General features: G+C 43.6%; 1 protein-coding gene across 4 annotated transcripts in view; it reads right to left on the bottom strand.

Moving 5' to 3' along the window:
• The window catches only part of LOC148029163 (putative phosphopantothenoylcysteine decarboxylase), a 54,788-nt gene that overhangs the window by 21,430 nt on the left and 16,789 nt on the right, over positions 1–16,569 (bottom strand). Inside the window, exon 1 of one of the 4 annotated variants that reach the window (XM_087688667.1) lies at positions 7,806–8,072. The exons of the other annotated variants lie outside the window; for them this stretch is intronic. The gene's annotated coding sequence lies outside the window, so the exon portion shown is untranslated. Of the gene's footprint in view, positions 1–7,805; positions 8,073–16,569 lie in introns of those variants that run through there. 4 annotated transcript variants of the gene reach the window in all.

The following is a 16,569-nucleotide window of genomic DNA, read 5'->3' on the forward strand; positions in this document are numbered from 1 at the left end:
CACATTATCTATCCATAGGCAACCAGGCGAAAACTCTTTCCAAATCTGAGAAGAGGAAGATTCAGCAACAAGCACTTTGTTTTTCCATTATAGCTGGTGTCTTGTGTAAAAGGGAAGTGAATGTGGTGTATCGTTGTTGCATGGTGCTTGATGAGGTACCATTCATTTTGGAGAAATGCCATGATTCAACATGTGGAGGTTATCAGTCCCATAGCATGTCCTCCATAGAGAAGACTCTTGTCACCACCTCTCAAAGAAGACGACAAGGGCAACACAAAAAGACATAAACCAAAAACAAAATCAAGCAGTGAATCGCAAGGTAACACTCAATCCGCTCTCAAACCCAGGTGATAGAATGTATCTAAGAAAAATAAGTATTGCCAACACTATCAAAAGGCTAGCCATTTGGACAAGGCATGTCAATCAAAGGCAAGAGGCACATAACCTAAGCCCAAAAATCTTACCCCTGCCCCTCAGTCAAGTAATACCCGACAAGAAAGGTGGGGTAGTTGCAATCAAAATCAAGGATAGTGGAGAACTCAAATCCACATTGCCACCAGTCAGTCTTCACAACCACTTTCATTCTTAACTCCAAAGGGCATGTCTAGTTGGTGTGCTAGACCACAAGCCCACCTCATCTCTATAAAGACATCAAAGGATATGAGCTTAGTCCATATTCGTGAGTTAACTCTTAACAAGGCAACTACAAGGGCCCACTCTACCCGAGTAAGCACATCTTCACCTATTTGGATTGTGGGTAGTGGAGCCACACATCAATGACCCCCATCCATGAGATTTTTGTCTCATGAGTCCCTATAATGAAAATGTTTGATATGGGAACAACTCCTTGCTCAAGATCCATGGTGTAAGTTACATCAAGTTTGATATTGATGATCAAGATCTTACTTCATTGGACAATGTTTACTATATCCCCCAGCTTTTTGAAGCGAACCTTTAATCCATTCAACAACTTTGCCAATTGGGGTGAGCAATTTTCCTTGCAACAACCACAATCGAGGTCATAGACTCTCAAGAGAGTTAAGTGATTACCCGTGGCAAGGCACAACCTAGTGGCCTCTATATGATAACTCAACTCCTCCCCCAACCGACTATTAAGAACTCTTAGTTCCACCATTTCCAATTTTTAGCCACCACAACAACCAAACGATGAGAACCTCTAGCATTTCTACAGCTTTCCAATAGCTTTGGTGGTCCCATCTCTATGCTACACAAATGAGATGGTGTCACGTTGCTCTTTGTGTGATCATGCAAACCAATCGACAAAAGGTGACCGATGCAAGGGGATCACCAAGTTACACAAAAAAGATGTTGTCATATCACTTGTAATGTAATCATGCAAACCAATCAACGTTAAGTAACCAATGCAAAGAGGGACACCAAGTTCTTTGGTGACATGGCAGTTTTGTTAGTTGATGGATAAAATGGCTACTACATCAACCCTTGACCCCTTAGATGGAATGGTGGTTCTATGTCAAGAAGAAAAGTTGATTTCTCCAATAGCATGGCTAAACTATGGCAAGTTTGCTCATGTGAATTTTGGCATCCTTGGATCTCCTCTACATTGATACTTATTCACCTCATGTGCATATCTTGGCACGAAGTGGGCATGTCCCTTATCCTACAATACGAGAGTAATGCTCCTCATATATCCGCAAGCCAAAGAGGGATGACTGTAAGAGGGCAGACATAGGGCATTCTAATGCTTGCCATATATTCATATGATGTGTGTTGGACCCTAAGGGAGACTTTCCATATGCATTGAGAAAGTCTAGCAATTCAAAACTTGGAGCTGATGTGATTTCCAAATCCATGATGAGATGGTTTAAGATCGAGTAGAATATTGCTCCTACTCAATTCCCACATGGAGCAAACCCTTCATCGAGATGGCTAAAGGAGGGGAATCCACGGTCATGATGTGCTTTTGCAAGGTTATTCATGGCAAACATCGAGATTTGGCTATTTTCACTTAATGCATATAATCAACATCAACTCGATGGTTCTCCTTCTTCTTTAGCTGTTTTTAGGCCTAGCACTCATGACCTAGAGCTGGAATATTGTAAGTTCAAGCATCTTCTTTGAGCATCACTTGCCATTGTTGTATGCACTATGATGTTGTAATTTGTTGACATCTACTATGGTATGGGACATGGTAGTGATCCGTAAGGGCTTGGAAGGCAAGAGATACTATTGGTCATGATTGTTAGCCTGTCTATTTTATGTATGTCAATCTAGCATCTCCTGGTTGTGAGCTCTATCAAAGTCTAACAGAGACATTGGATCTCTGACTATGTTTTCTTCCAATTTTGTGTGCTTTTCTTCCACCTGTGCATAGTTGGTGTGCATTTCCTATGTTTGCTAGTCAGTGTTGCCTACCAATCAACAATTCTGCTCCAAGATGCTGTGATTTTCCCCAGAGTGGCCATATCAGCATTTTTTTGCATTATTTTATTGCTGCCGATTGCATTAAATGCAATTAGACAGATTAGTCGGCCAGTTTGGCAGAAAATCGGCCAATGTGGCTGGATTCATCTATTTATAGCTGATCACTTGGCAGTGTCAGATCATTCTCTCTTCTGCAGGTTGCTGCGCACACTCTATCTTTGACATACTCTCCATCTCCGGTGCTGCCATTGTCTTCAACCTGATCAAGTGCCCTCACTGACGCTGTGGGCTGCGTGCAGGGACTGATCAGCCTGTTTTCTCTCTCCTGTATTTAGCATTCATTTCAGATTCAGTGGAGATTATCACTTCACTCTCTCTTCTCTTTTGTTCTCTCGCTTTTCCCTTCTCTCCATGTTCGTTGCACAGTCTCACATGGTATCATCGCCAAAGTGAGAACACGGAGTTGCCCCATCATGAGGAGACCCCCCAAGCTGAAAACACAGATCTTCAGCACTCGGCTCCTTGCTGTAAACACAGATTTGCTGCTGCCGACTAGTCCACACGACTCAAGCACAACATCTAGAGTCTTTCTTTCGCAAAGGTATAGCTGATTTCCATCGGTCGGGCCCGTTTACAGTGAAATGCAGATTTTTGTAGGTGTTTGCAAGTGTTGAAGATGTCTTACAACCAGTTCAATGGCTTTGATGACTCTAACAAGGAGATTTCTCATCACTCCATTGAAAGGTGGAGTGAGAATCATAAAGAAAAGAGGTCTTCAAGCCCTTTTATTCGGTCTCATTGTTTAGAGCGTCCTCCTCCTTCTCCTCCCCCCTCTCTCCATGTTTCCCATAGAGCCCATTCTACTAGCTTCATATTGCCTAAGATGGCACCACCTATTCAAGTGCCTACTCCCCATTCGTTACCCAAAGAGGACTCGCTAGACGGTTCCAACTATTGACTTTGGTCCTATAAGGTGGAATACATACTTGACACCTTCAATCTTTGAGAGCTTGTTACCCTACCTGTACCCTATCCCATGGAGAATCCCCATGAGGAAACAACAATGGATTGTGCACCTCTATGGAATCAGCTCAACTCTTAAGTTTAATCCTTCCTTTTCATGAGCTTACAAGAATTTGTCCTAACACATGTTTGCAAGTTAAAGACAACGGTGAAAGTATGATCGAAGCTTGCATCCTTGTATCATCACAAGACATTTGCCACATGATATATCTTGAGAAGAAACTTCAAATGCTTAGAATTGATGAGTCCCCTTCCATGAAGGATCACAACAACAAACTGGAGGATGTGAGGGATGAGCTTGCATCCCTTGGGCGAACTATATCTTCAAAGGATATAACAATGATTTTCCTGACTCAATTGTCATCTCCAAAGTTTGATGTGTTCTATGCCAGCCTTTTTACATCGAGGACCCGAGAGACTCTTCTTTGGAAGAAGCTTGCCTTGCTAGTCTTGGAGCATGATGAACGGCTCAAAGAGGTAGGAGCCAATGGATCCAACTCCACGAAGACTTTCAAAACAAGTTCGGGAGAAGGGAAGCTGAAGGCAAAGCCAAAGGCAAAGAAACAGAATGACACGAAAGATAACAAGAAGGATACTAAGAAGAAGCCTAAGTACCCACACTGTGAGAAGGGCCTCATCCAAAAAAGTGTTGGCAAAAGTATCCCCATTTGAAGCCCAAGGAGGAATCCAAGGATTCAAAGACTACCTTAGCTACACTGAGTTCGTATTCATACATTTGTTCGAGGAGGAGAATACCACTTTCTCTACGAAGAAGCCTTGGCTAGTTGACAATGGAGCTTCTTCCCACATGACTTACCAATAGGATTGACTACAAGACAAGTGTTACAAAGGGGGATCCGTCACCATTGGTGGCAACTCTTCCATATCCATTTGTGGACCAAGGAACATTCCCCTATTGCGCCAGATCAACAAAACTCTTCAACCAAAGTCCTCTATATACCAGATTTGGGATTTAACCTATTGTCTGTTCATAGTCTTACACAACTAGATACCCAAGTGGTCTTTACACAAGATACAGTGATTGCAAAGGCGCTTCTACACAAGCAGCTCTATGGACAACTACACAAAAGGGCGGGCTTTATCAACTCACAACCCTTGTCGCAAGGACTTTCAATCAACTTGTACTGTAGAGATACTTGGTCTCCCTTGGGAAGGCCAAGTATCTAATGCTAATTGTTGATTATTTCAGCCGTTATGTGTGGCAATACTTCTTGGAGTACAAGAGTGAGGTATACTCCAACTTTTGCGAGTGGAAGATATTTGCAAAAACACAAGCATCTTTCAAGATACAAGGTGTACTAGTGTAGCAGACCACAACATCGAGTTTTATTCTAAAGTTTTTTCTAAGTTTTGCAAGGATCACAACATTCAGATGGAGTATTCTCATAAAAATACACCATCTAAGAATGGGGTGGTGGACTGTACCAATTGGACCATGTTAGAGATAGCCCGATCAATGTTGAAGTGTAGGATTTTATCTCATTCTCTTTGGGGTGGGGCAATAACTACAATGGTTCATGTCTACAACAAGTTCCCTATTTCAAAATTGCACGTATGACTCCCTATGAGGCTTTCTTCGAAAGAAGCCTTCCCTATCCCACTTTCACATCTTTGGATACAATATCCGTATGGACAAGAAGAAACAAGGAAGCAAACTCGACCCCAAAACAAAAAATCTTATCTTTGTGGGCTACAATACAACCACAAAGAGCTATCGACTCAACAACCCAACCAAAAGAATCATCGAGGTAAGCAAAGATGCAATCTTTGATGAGGCTACAACCTCTAAAGATCTGATTGATGGCTCTTTTGTTTCAAGTGGTTCTTCATCATCGATTAATCCCTGTAAAGAAATAATCTGACATAGAATCACAAATAACAATCGTACGACAAAGCATAGACTGGTAAAAAAACTCAATCAGGGTTAGGCTCACTCACAGACCATCAACACAGAAAATAACTGAAGTGATATAACAGCTGAGTAAACAATGCTCATGCAACACACACACACTATGCAATGAATGAATAATGAACCTTAAACTCCTATATCTCAAGCATCACGACAAGGCTAATGAGCTAGAGAGTGTGTCGTACTCTGAACGAATCCCGAATTGCACCAAGGCAACCTGCGGATGTTGAACATCAGCAAACACAACAATGGAAGCTGGATCTGATGCAGACAGCAGATCTGATGCAGACAGCAATGAGGAGAGAGAAAGACTAAAAATGCAAGTTGCAAGAGAAAGAAACACTAAAACCGCAGGGCAAGACAACCTACAAGAGAGAAAGACTAAAAACACATGTAGGGCAACCTATAAGAGAGAAAATTGCCAAACGCAAGATGGACCTCCTAGCAATAGCTTGCAGAAGCTAGGCGGCAGCTACAAGAGAGACAAAACTGTCAAACACAAGCTACAGATGATGTAGCAAGCAGTATAGCAGCACGTTTGTGCAAGAACAGCAGTCACCTAGCTGGGATCAGCTCCAAACTGCGAGAAGAGGCCTGGAAATCAAGCGTCAACTGATATAGACAGCAATGGACAGCTTCAACTGAGATGTCCTCTGCGAACAGGGTGTGGACAGCAAACTGAAACACCTGAAAAAAACGAGATTGAGGACTGAATGGAGAGCAACATACGTATTTATAGAAAGTTTGGGCCCTCCAAAGTGGATTTGTGCTTATGGGACACAAAAACTCTCTAGAATCAATTTCTTTTTAAAAAACAAGGTTTTTTCATTAATTAAGCAAGTTTTGGGGCTGTTTAAGTAAAGCTAATGCATTTTTAGCTCAACATCCCCTCTCACACCTAACAACGATGCCACGAGAAAGATCTTTTACCCCAAGGCATCCCATCCCAAAGTAGCCAAAGCATCAAACAAAAGTTGCACGTGGACTGCCCAATGGCCTACTAAGACTATAGAGGCGATGGGTATCTTACCAAGGAAGCCCAAGTGATAACTCAGAGAGGACAGGGCATCGGACAAAGGGTGCACATCGACTGCCCAGGGTCCTACCAAGCCCTACAAAGGCGGATGGAATCAACTATCGACTGTGCTTTTTTTAAAAAAAATTGATAGATTTAGCATTTAGTGGAATTCAAATCAATTTTCATCTTATTGAGTATATGTGCCCCAAACAAGAGAATAATAAAGGATGGTCAAACCCAAGACCTTCACAAAACAAGCATACTATCCCCACCATTACTGAGTGTTGGTAAAAAAGAATAAGACTAAGGTGCTAATATAGCAAAGAGGTGAACAAGCAAGACAAGCAAAGCAAGCTAAGGAGAAACTGCCTTGGAGACTGCAATGGGAAATAACACGAATATGATGGATCCTATAGTCGACTACTTCAAAAGAACAAAAAGGGATAAACGCACACACATGCATGTTTATATGAACAGAATGCCAATGCATAGGGTAATGCAAAGCAAGATGCAAGATATTATGCTCATGCAATATGCTATGCAACGGTGCCACTTGGACATTGCCCACACAAGGGAATTGTTCACTTGTTCACTTGTCCAAGTGCCCTTTTACAATCATATCATCCTGACAGTGCAAATAAAGTTACAAATGTCAATTATACAATACAAAAGAACAAATAAATATACTATCTAAAAAAATTGTAAGCATTATCACTGTCACTATCAAGAGTAGAAGCCGACCCCTCTCAAACTGGAAGGGAAAGCAAGAGGGAAGCACCCTCTCCCTGTCAAGCTAAAAAAGTGTGGGAGGGTGTATCCAAGCCGATCTTGGATAGCAGGTATTAAAGAACCGATCGGTTGATCGCTTTGGTCAAGATATCTGCAAAATTATCTGATGATGGCACAAACTCTAAGCGAACAGTGCCTAGCTCAACCTACTCTTTGGAAAAGTGAAAGTGGACTTCCACATGCTGTGTCCGTGGTGTTATGCAAAGTGTAATGCAAGATGTCATGCTCACGCAAGATAGAATGCAACAGTGCTACTTGGACAATGCACTCACAAGGAAATTGTACACTTGCCCCAAGCGCCCTTTTACAATCATATCTTTTACAATCATATCATCTTGACAATGCGGAAGAAGTTACAAATGTCCATACTACAATACACAAAAATAAATCAAGGAATGTCTAAAAACTATAATCATCATCACTGTCACTATCAAGATTAGAAGTCGTCCTCTCTCAAACTAGAAGGAAAAGCAAGAGGAAAGCACCCTCTCCCCATCAAGCTGAAGAAGTAGAGGAGAATATACCCAAACCAATCCTGGGTAACAGGTACTAAAGAATCATCTGGTTAATTGCTTTGGTCAAAATATCTATAAAATTGTCGGATGTAGACACAAACTCTAGGCGAATAGCACCTAACTCAACCTGCTCTCTGAAAAAATGTAAGTGGACTCCCACATGCCGCGTTCGTGGTATAATGATCGGATTGCCCACAAGGACAATGGCACTCTTGTTATCGCAGTAGACAACAGTGGGTGAGTCGCATGGGAAATGAAGTGCCACCAGTAAACTCCTCAAGTAGATGGCCTCGATGGTGCCATCGAAGAGACTCCGATACTTAGCCTCGGCCGTAAAAGCCACCACCGTCCCTTGCTTATGACTAAACCAAGAAATGGCAACCGTGCCCGAGGTAAAGAGATAGCCGCCATGGGAACGCCAGGTGTCAAAATCTCCTACCCATGTACCCCTGAAACACAAACCAAAACCATATGTCAGGCCATAAGAATAAGTATACTGTAAATAACGCAACACACGAAGACATGCAATCCAATGTGACATCCTAGGTACTGTGAAATACCAACTGAGTATGCTGACTGAGCAAGCTAAATCTGGCGTAATGTGAATTAAACAAAGAAGTTTTCCTACGACAGAGCAATAGATATGTGCATCGAAGGGCTATCCTAGGGTATCCTACCACAAGTGGACAATAAGATCAAGAGGCGTGGCCACTAGCCGTGTCTGATCCGAAGTATGTCATTCCACTAGCTTAAGTGTGTATTTCTATTGTGACACAAAAATGCATCCCCCAGAACGAACTACCTCAATCCCCAAAAAATAAGACAACAAACTAAGGTCTATCATCTCAAAAGTAGCACTAAACTTTGCCTTGAGCCACAAGAGCACTAAGCGTTGGATCACGCGCATGTATGTGGTTGCAAACCGAGGTGCCAAGTGCAACATCTTCTTCCACCAAAGTTCTTTATGTACCTGATTTGGGTTTTAACCTATTGTCTGTGCATGGTCTTACTCAGCTAGGTACCCGAGTCATTTTTACGCAAGATGCAATCACAGTGGAGGATGCTTCTACAGGTAATGCTCTTTGGACAGGTACACAAGAGGGTGGGCTCTACCAACTCACAGCCTTGGCTGCGAGGGCTTCCCACGAGCTTGGGCTGCTTTGGCATGCTCGTTATGGGCATCTGAACCTTGATTCTATTCGACGGGCTTCTCGGAGGAAGATGGTGGAGGGACTTCCCAATTTCCCTCCTCTCCACACTTTATGCCCCAGCTGCTTGAGGGGCAAGCAACATAGGCAGCCTCACCCACAAGTTGCTTTTAGGAGAGCTTCTTCTCCGCTTGAGTTGGTTCACACTAACCTTTGCAGACCTATGGGCATAGCCTCCCTTGGGAAGGCCAAATATTTGATGCTAATTGTGGATGATTTCAGTCGTTATGTGTGGCCTTATTTCTTGGAGTACAAGAGTGAGGCGTACTCTCGTTTCTGCGAGTGGAAGGTGTTTGTGGAGACACATACAACTTCCAAAGTTCGTGGTGTACGAGCTGATCACGGTGGCGAGTTCACTTCTCACCTTTTCTCTCAGTTTTGCAAGAATCACGGCATTCGGGTGGAGTATTCCCATCCGAATACACCATCAGAGAATGATGTTGAAGAGCATGCGAATCGGACCATGGTGGAGATGGCCCGATCCATGCTGGAGCATCCGAGTCTTCCTCATTTCCTTTCGGGTGAGGCCGTGGCTACAGCGGTGCATATTCACAACCGCTCTCCGACTTCGGCATTGTAGGACATGACTCCTTATGAGGCTTTCTTTAGGAGAAAGCCTTCCATGTCCCACTTTCGCATCTTTGGATGTGCTGCTTTTGTCCATATGGACAAGAAGAAGAGGAAGTTGAAGCTGGACTCTAAGTCACGACAGCTTATCTTCGTGGGCTATAGCATGACCACGAAGGGACATCGGCTCTACGACCCGACTACACGGAAGATTGAGGTGAGTAGGGATGTGATCTTCGAACGAGGCTTCGGCCTCCGAGGATCTGATTGATGATTCTCTTCCAGGTGCTTCTTCGACATCAACGGACCCTCTCCCACCTTCTCTCCCTTCACTTCCTTCCAGGATACCTCTTTGCACCCCTCCTTCTTCTTCGGCTCCTCCCCCTCCCATTTCTCCTTCTACTTCGGCTTCCCCTCCCCCTTTGGCAGATGTGATTCCTTCTTCTTCGAGTACTTCCACCCCTTCAACCTCCCCTTCGAAGCCTTCTAGGGATCCACAGCCATTCGATGGGGAGCCTTCTTCAAATGAGGAGGATCTACCTTACCCTGGTGCGGGGGAGTCCCTTTCTGAGACAGGTGCTTTACAGGTTCCGGAGGCTACTCGGTCTCCCTCGCAGCAAGAGGAGTCTCTTAGGATTCCTTTGTGGTATCGCCGGCTTATGCAAGATTCAAGTGTTACTCACTTTCCTGCTTCTGCTACAGGTCCACGCAGATCATCCCGCTTACAACCCAACGGGATAGTTCACTCTGTGTGAACTATGCTCTTATGTCACAGATTCTTCAAGATTCTGAGCCTTCCACAATGGAGGAGGCTCTTGCACAGGATATTTGGCCACAGGCTATGCAGGCAGAGCTCGATTCCATCGAGCAGAACCATACTTGGGAGCTTGTACCGAGTCCCAAGAAACGGAAGGTGATAGGTGTGAAATGGGTCTTTAAGACCAAGTATCTTGCAGATGGCTCCTTGGACAAGCATAAAGCTAGGCTTCTTGCCAAGGGTTTTGCACAGAGAGCAGGTTTGGATTACTTTGAGACTTTTGCTCCTACAGCTCGGATGTCTACCATTCGAGTTATTTTGGCTCTTGCCGCTCACCACCATTGGCCTGTTTATCAGATGAACATCAAGTCAACCTTTCTGAATGGTGTCCTTAAAGAGGAGATCCATATTTCACAGTCTCCCGGTTTTCTTGTGCAAGGGAAGAAGGATCATGTCTACAAGCTGCGGAAGGCCCTTTATGGCCTGAAGCAAGCTCCTCGTGCTTGGTACGAGCGGATTGACCGCTTCTTTCTTCAGAGTGGTTTTCAGTGCTCCAATCATGACCCCAACCTCTACTTACGGTTGCGGATTCTCTTTGTGTTTCGCTTATCTTGTATGTAGATGATCTTATTATTACCGGAAGCGACACTCTGCCGGTGAAGCATACTCGGTCTATTCTACGACAGGAGTTTGACATGACGGATCTATGGATCCTTCACTTCTTTCTAGGCCTGGAAATCTATCAAATGGCACAAGGCATCTTTATCTCGCAGCACCGGTACATCTCTGAGCTTCTTTCGGAGTTTGGTATGGCAAAGAGTCGGCCTATTTCATGCCCCATGGACCCTAAGTCCAAACTTTTGGCAGATGGCGTTCCCCTTTCTGATGCCACCCGTTACAGGTGCCTTGTTGCTTCACTTACATGGCTTCTTCACACTCGGCTCGATATCTCTTTTGTGGTGGCTTTGTTGTCTTCTTTTATGAAGGCTCCTACACAAGACCACTGGAGGGCTGCTTTGCGTGTTCTTCGGTATTTACAGGGGACTCGATCCTACGGGATAATGTATGGAGATGGGATCACTCTTTCTCGATGGAGTGATTCTGACTGGGCAAGTGATGTGGATTCGCAACGATCCACTACAGGTTATGCTTTCACCCTTGGCTCTAGTGCTGTCTCTTGGAGCAGCAAGAAGCAGCCTACTGTGGCCCTTTCTTCTACAGAGGCTGAGTATCGGGCCTTATGTTCGACCACTATGAAGGCCGTTTGGCTCCGTCGCTTAATGGCAGAGATTGGCTTTTCCCCGACAGGACCTACGGAGCTGTGCGTGGACAACCAGAGTGCCTTTGCTCTGGCAAAGAACCCGGTGTTTCATGCTCGCACGAAGCACATTGAGGTTCAGTACCACTATGTTCGAGAGGGGATCATGGATTCGGAGCTGGCACTGACCTATTGTCCCACCGCGGACAATGCAGCTGATCTCTTCACGAAGCCTTTGCCTCAGGCTTCTTTGCTTCATCACATGCAGTTGTTAGGTCTTCAGACCCTCCCAGGATCTGAGAGGGGGTGTTAGCTTGCTCTATTTTAGTGTCAGTCTGTCATCTCCTGGTTGTGAGCTCCTGTCAGAGTCTGGCAGGAGACAGAGGAGCTCTGTCAGTTTAGGTGTAGCTGTTTTTTGTGGCAGTCAGCCTATAGAGGCTGCTTGTTAGTGCAGTCGGCCAGTTTTTTGGCCAAGTCAGTCAGTTTTTGGCCAGTCGGCCAATTTTATGGCTGGGGGGCTATATATAGCAACCCCCCCCATCAGCCATACACATTGTTTTTCGCAGATTCAGCACATTCTCTCTCCTCTCCTACTCCGGCATTGGTCCTGCCATTGTTTCCAGCCTGATCTGGTGCCCTCACTGACGCTTCGGGCTGCGTGCAGGGACTGATCAGTCCATTTCAGAGTATTCAGCATTCATTTCAGTCAGTGCAATTTTTCTTCCTTCATTCTCTGCTTTCTCTCTCTCTCTCCTCTGTGTTCGTGTTTCTTCTTCCATTGTGCACTCTCACAAAATCTTGACTGAGGAGTTGTTTCCTATACGGACCCACCTTGCTGCAAGGGCTTGGATACTGAAAATGTCCTCTATAGGAGTCATATGATGTGTAGCTTCACTGTCCACAATCCAAACAAGAGTTGAAGTGCTTGGTTATGATAAGTAAGCCTTTGTGGTAACCTCATCAAAAGGCAACTCACAAATGTAGACGAGACTCGCATCTGTTGTCTCTATGGAGACGATGTGGACCTCTGCAGACTAGTGAGACAAATTCTCTGGAGTTGAGAACGTTGTCGATTGAGATGGCTGAGCGGTGGCAGTATGAGTCTGACCTTTAAACTGCCTCTTGCCATCACCCTAACTCCATTGCTAGGGGTTGCCGAACTGAGGAGCGAGGGTCTGAGACTTAGATTTGGATGTTATACCTCTGGTCTTTGATCGACACTCGTCGTCAAAATGACCAACCTTTTGACAATGTTGACAATACCTATTCTTGTAAGGTACATTCCACCATCCTGGTTTGAGTTGTGACTGGGAGTTTTCTTATGATTCCCTAGATTGATTTTGTTTTTGATTTTGAGTGGAGGTTTGATTTTGTTTACCCTTCTCATGTTGCCTCTTCTGAGAATGAGCAACAAGAGCCCCCTCTGAGGAAGAGTTCATATGAAATTTATCAAACAACCGTGCATATCACAACAGTTGATACTCAAATTCATAGAAAGTAGACATGGTAGGCTTTGAAACTATACCTTCCACAAAATTGAAGTATCTCCTGGGGAGTTTGTTTAGAAACAATGTCACTTGATCATCAGAGGACTTGGGAGTCCCTGTAATGGAGAATTCGGCAAGAAGTCGCCAATACTCAGCCAACTTGACTTTTAAGTCATCCCGATTAGTGATTTTAAAGAGTTGGAGCTCATGGTCAATATTTATACGATGGATCCTATACCAAGCCACATAGCGATCAATCAAGTAAGCCCATAATTTTGACGCGAAGTCCAAATATTGAAGCTGAAAATGAAACTCAAGCAATAAGCCCTACATCAGCTTAACAATAGCGGAGGCATTCCTAGCCTTCCATGAGCGGACAACCTCATATGGAACAAGAGCGGAATTGGGTTGGGGTTTCAACCCCTGCACAAGATCCCATAGGTCCTGGGAGTCAATGACATGTCTCATAAAGTTCGACCAAGTGGTAAAGTTTAACCCGTTAAAATGAGTCTTATCATTGAAAGCATACTTGGCAGAAGATAAGCTAGAACCAGGAGGTGTCAAAAAAGTGAAATAAGATGAAGGTGGAGAGTAAGATTGTGGTGGTGGGTGTGTCTGATAGGAAAAATGAGGAGGAAAAGCTGGATAGGCAAAAATAAACTGGGAGTATCCAATGAGTGCCGATTGATGCAAAGGCACTAAAACATGAATATTTTCATAAGGTGCCAATGGAGGTGGAGGCACTACAATACAAAAGCCCGAAGCTTGGCTAGGGCACAACAAAATGACCAAAAGATCTAGTAGGTAATGCTATAGAGGCAAGCTATGGTACCAATTGATCCACACTCGGGAGAGACTAGGGGGGATATCCAAGCTACAATGATCCTGAAAGTATGTGAGAAGTAGCTGGAACACCATCCCATGGAGCAAAGGATGAGGTCCTAAAGGCGGTGCCTATGTTTCCATAACCCCTCAATGCGGTGTGATGTGCAACATGAGGTGTTTGATAGGGAAATGTAAATGGTGTAAAAAGAAGTGAAGAAGCAACAGAAGAATATGGTGGGATGAATGGATTTTAAATTTGTGGTATGAAAGGTACAGATGTATTTTGTTCATTTTTACCATTTAATGATTAAAAATAAATTGATGATGATGATGATGATGCACCATACAATATGAAAATAAGAACACCAAATTCATTTTGATTTTGAGAAGTAAACTGAAAAAAAGAAAGATTAGAAAAAGAGGTATCTCGCTTTTTCTTATAATCCCCACAACGTGTATTAACATACGAGAATTGGTTCTCAAGAGAACCTTTTCCTTAGTCAACAAATTGTACTCTATCTTCCTCATGATTTCTACGAGTATATTGCAAAGCAGAATAGGTAAAAAACGAATCTAAAATACCTTGCACTGGAGTGGACAGAAGAGGATGAAGGAATGGAACATACTCCGGATCTCTTTCTCTAACAGGGGGACACATCCCTGAGAAAGGTCTCAACGGCCTTGCAATATCACCAGATTCATGTGCAACATCTGAAGAGAGAAATTCATGTATACCTTCATTGAGTAGCTTCTCTCGAAGGGCAATCCTTGAATCGAGCTCCTCAATCTTCTTTTGTCTAAAGTCCATGATCGCATGATATTCTTCAATGGAAAGCTTGTATAGCATTTCTTCCATGTTGCCAAAAGTGTCTTCCACCATGTCGGAACTTTGTGGAACAAGTTATTCTACCCACTCTTGCTCAATTCTCGGCATAGGTTATTCTGGAGACTGAATTCGTATTGATGTGTTCAAAGTCATTTGAACCTACTGTTGTTCTTGCTTCTTATAGAGAGCTTTCATATCAAAGGCCTAGGTTTCTCAAAGAGTATCAGACTCTGATACCATGTAAAGAAATACTCTAACACAGAAGCACAAATAATAATCGTACGACAAAGCACAAACTGATGAAAAAACTCAGTAGGGTTAGGGTAACTCAGAGACAATAAACACAAAAAATAGCTGAAGTAATATAACTGTTAAATATGCAATGCTCATTCAACAAACACACTATGCAATGAATGAATACTAAACCTTGAACTCCTGTATCTCAAGGATCACGACAAGAGTAATGAGCTGGAGAGTATGTCGTACTCTAAAAGGATTCCGAATCATAGCAAGGCAGCCTCCGAATGTCAAACACCAACAAATGCAACAATGAGAAGTTGGATCTAATGCAAACAACAGTGAGCAGAGAGAAAGACTAAAAACGCAGGCTGCAGGAGAAAGAAATACTAAAACCGCAAGTAGGACAACCTGTAGGAGAGAAATACTAAAAACGTAGAGAGAACAGCCTGTAGGAGAGAGAAAACTGTCGAGAATGTAGGCTGAACAGCCTGGTGAGAGCCTGCAAAAGTTGAGTGATAATTGGAGAAACAAAAGCTGCAGATGACGTGGCAGGCAGTACGACAACAAGTCTGTGCAGGAACAGCAGTCGCCTGGCTGGAATCAGCTCCAAACTGCAAGAAAAGGGCTGAAAACCAAGCACCAACTGATGTAGAAAACAATGGACAGCTTCAGCTGAGATGTCCTCCGTGAACGGGGATGTGTGCAGCAAGCTGAAACACTTGAAAAAAACGAGATTGAGAACTGAATGGAGGGCAGCATACATATTTATAGAAAGTTTGGGCCCTCCCAAGTGGGTTTGTGCTTTTGAGTCACAGAAACTCTCTAAGATCGTGTTTTTTTTTAAATAAACAAGGTTTTTGCATTAATTAATCAAGTTTTGGGACTGTTAAGTAAAGCTAATGCATTTTTAGCTCAACATCTCCCCCTCCCCACACATGCCATCAACCCCTCCCCTTCCTTCCTGATTATTCATTCACACCCCTGCTTCATCTACAACTCTCTCCCCCCCTCCCCCCTTGCTCTACTATCCCATCTCCCTCTCCTCCCCTTCAACCCTTGAGGTTTTTTTTTAATTATACCTTCTCATCAAGCATTCCTCTCCCTTCCCCATCTCCTCAAGTTTCTTCTCGAGGGATTGAGTCGTTAGAGGGGGAAGTCTTCTTCAAATGAGGAGAATTTACCATCCCTTAGTAAGGGGGAGTCCCTTCCACAAACAAGTGCATTGCAAGTACCGAAGGTCTCTCAATCTCCTTCACAACAAGATGAGTCTATAACCATTATGGTAGTATCAGCAACTCATGTAGCAATCAAGAATTACTCATTTCCCCAAGATACCCATTGGCCCACGGAGATTAGCTAGGATATAGGATCAACGAGATAGTTCACTTTGTGTGAACTATGCTCTTATGCCACAAATTCTTTAGGACCATAAGCCAACTATAGTTGATGAGGCTCTTACACAAGAGGTTGTTGAGCTAAAAATGCATTAGCTTTACTTAAACAACCCCAAAACATGCTTAATTAATGAAGAAACCTTGTTTATTTAAAAGAAACGCGATCCTAGAGAGTTTCTTTGTCCCACATGCACAAACCCTTTTGGGAGGCCCAAACTTTCTATAAATACATATATTGCCCTCCATTCAGCCCTTAATCTCATTTTTGCAAATTTCAAGTGTTTCAGCTTGCTGCCCACACCCCATTCATGGAGGACATCTCAACCAAA

Source organism: Lygodium microphyllum, chromosome 11 (genome assembly GCF_053477565.2).
Source record: "Lygodium microphyllum isolate KBCC chromosome 11, Lygodium_microphyllum_v1.1.10, whole genome shotgun sequence".
NCBI lineage: Eukaryota > Viridiplantae > Streptophyta > Polypodiopsida > Schizaeales > Lygodiaceae > Lygodium > Lygodium microphyllum.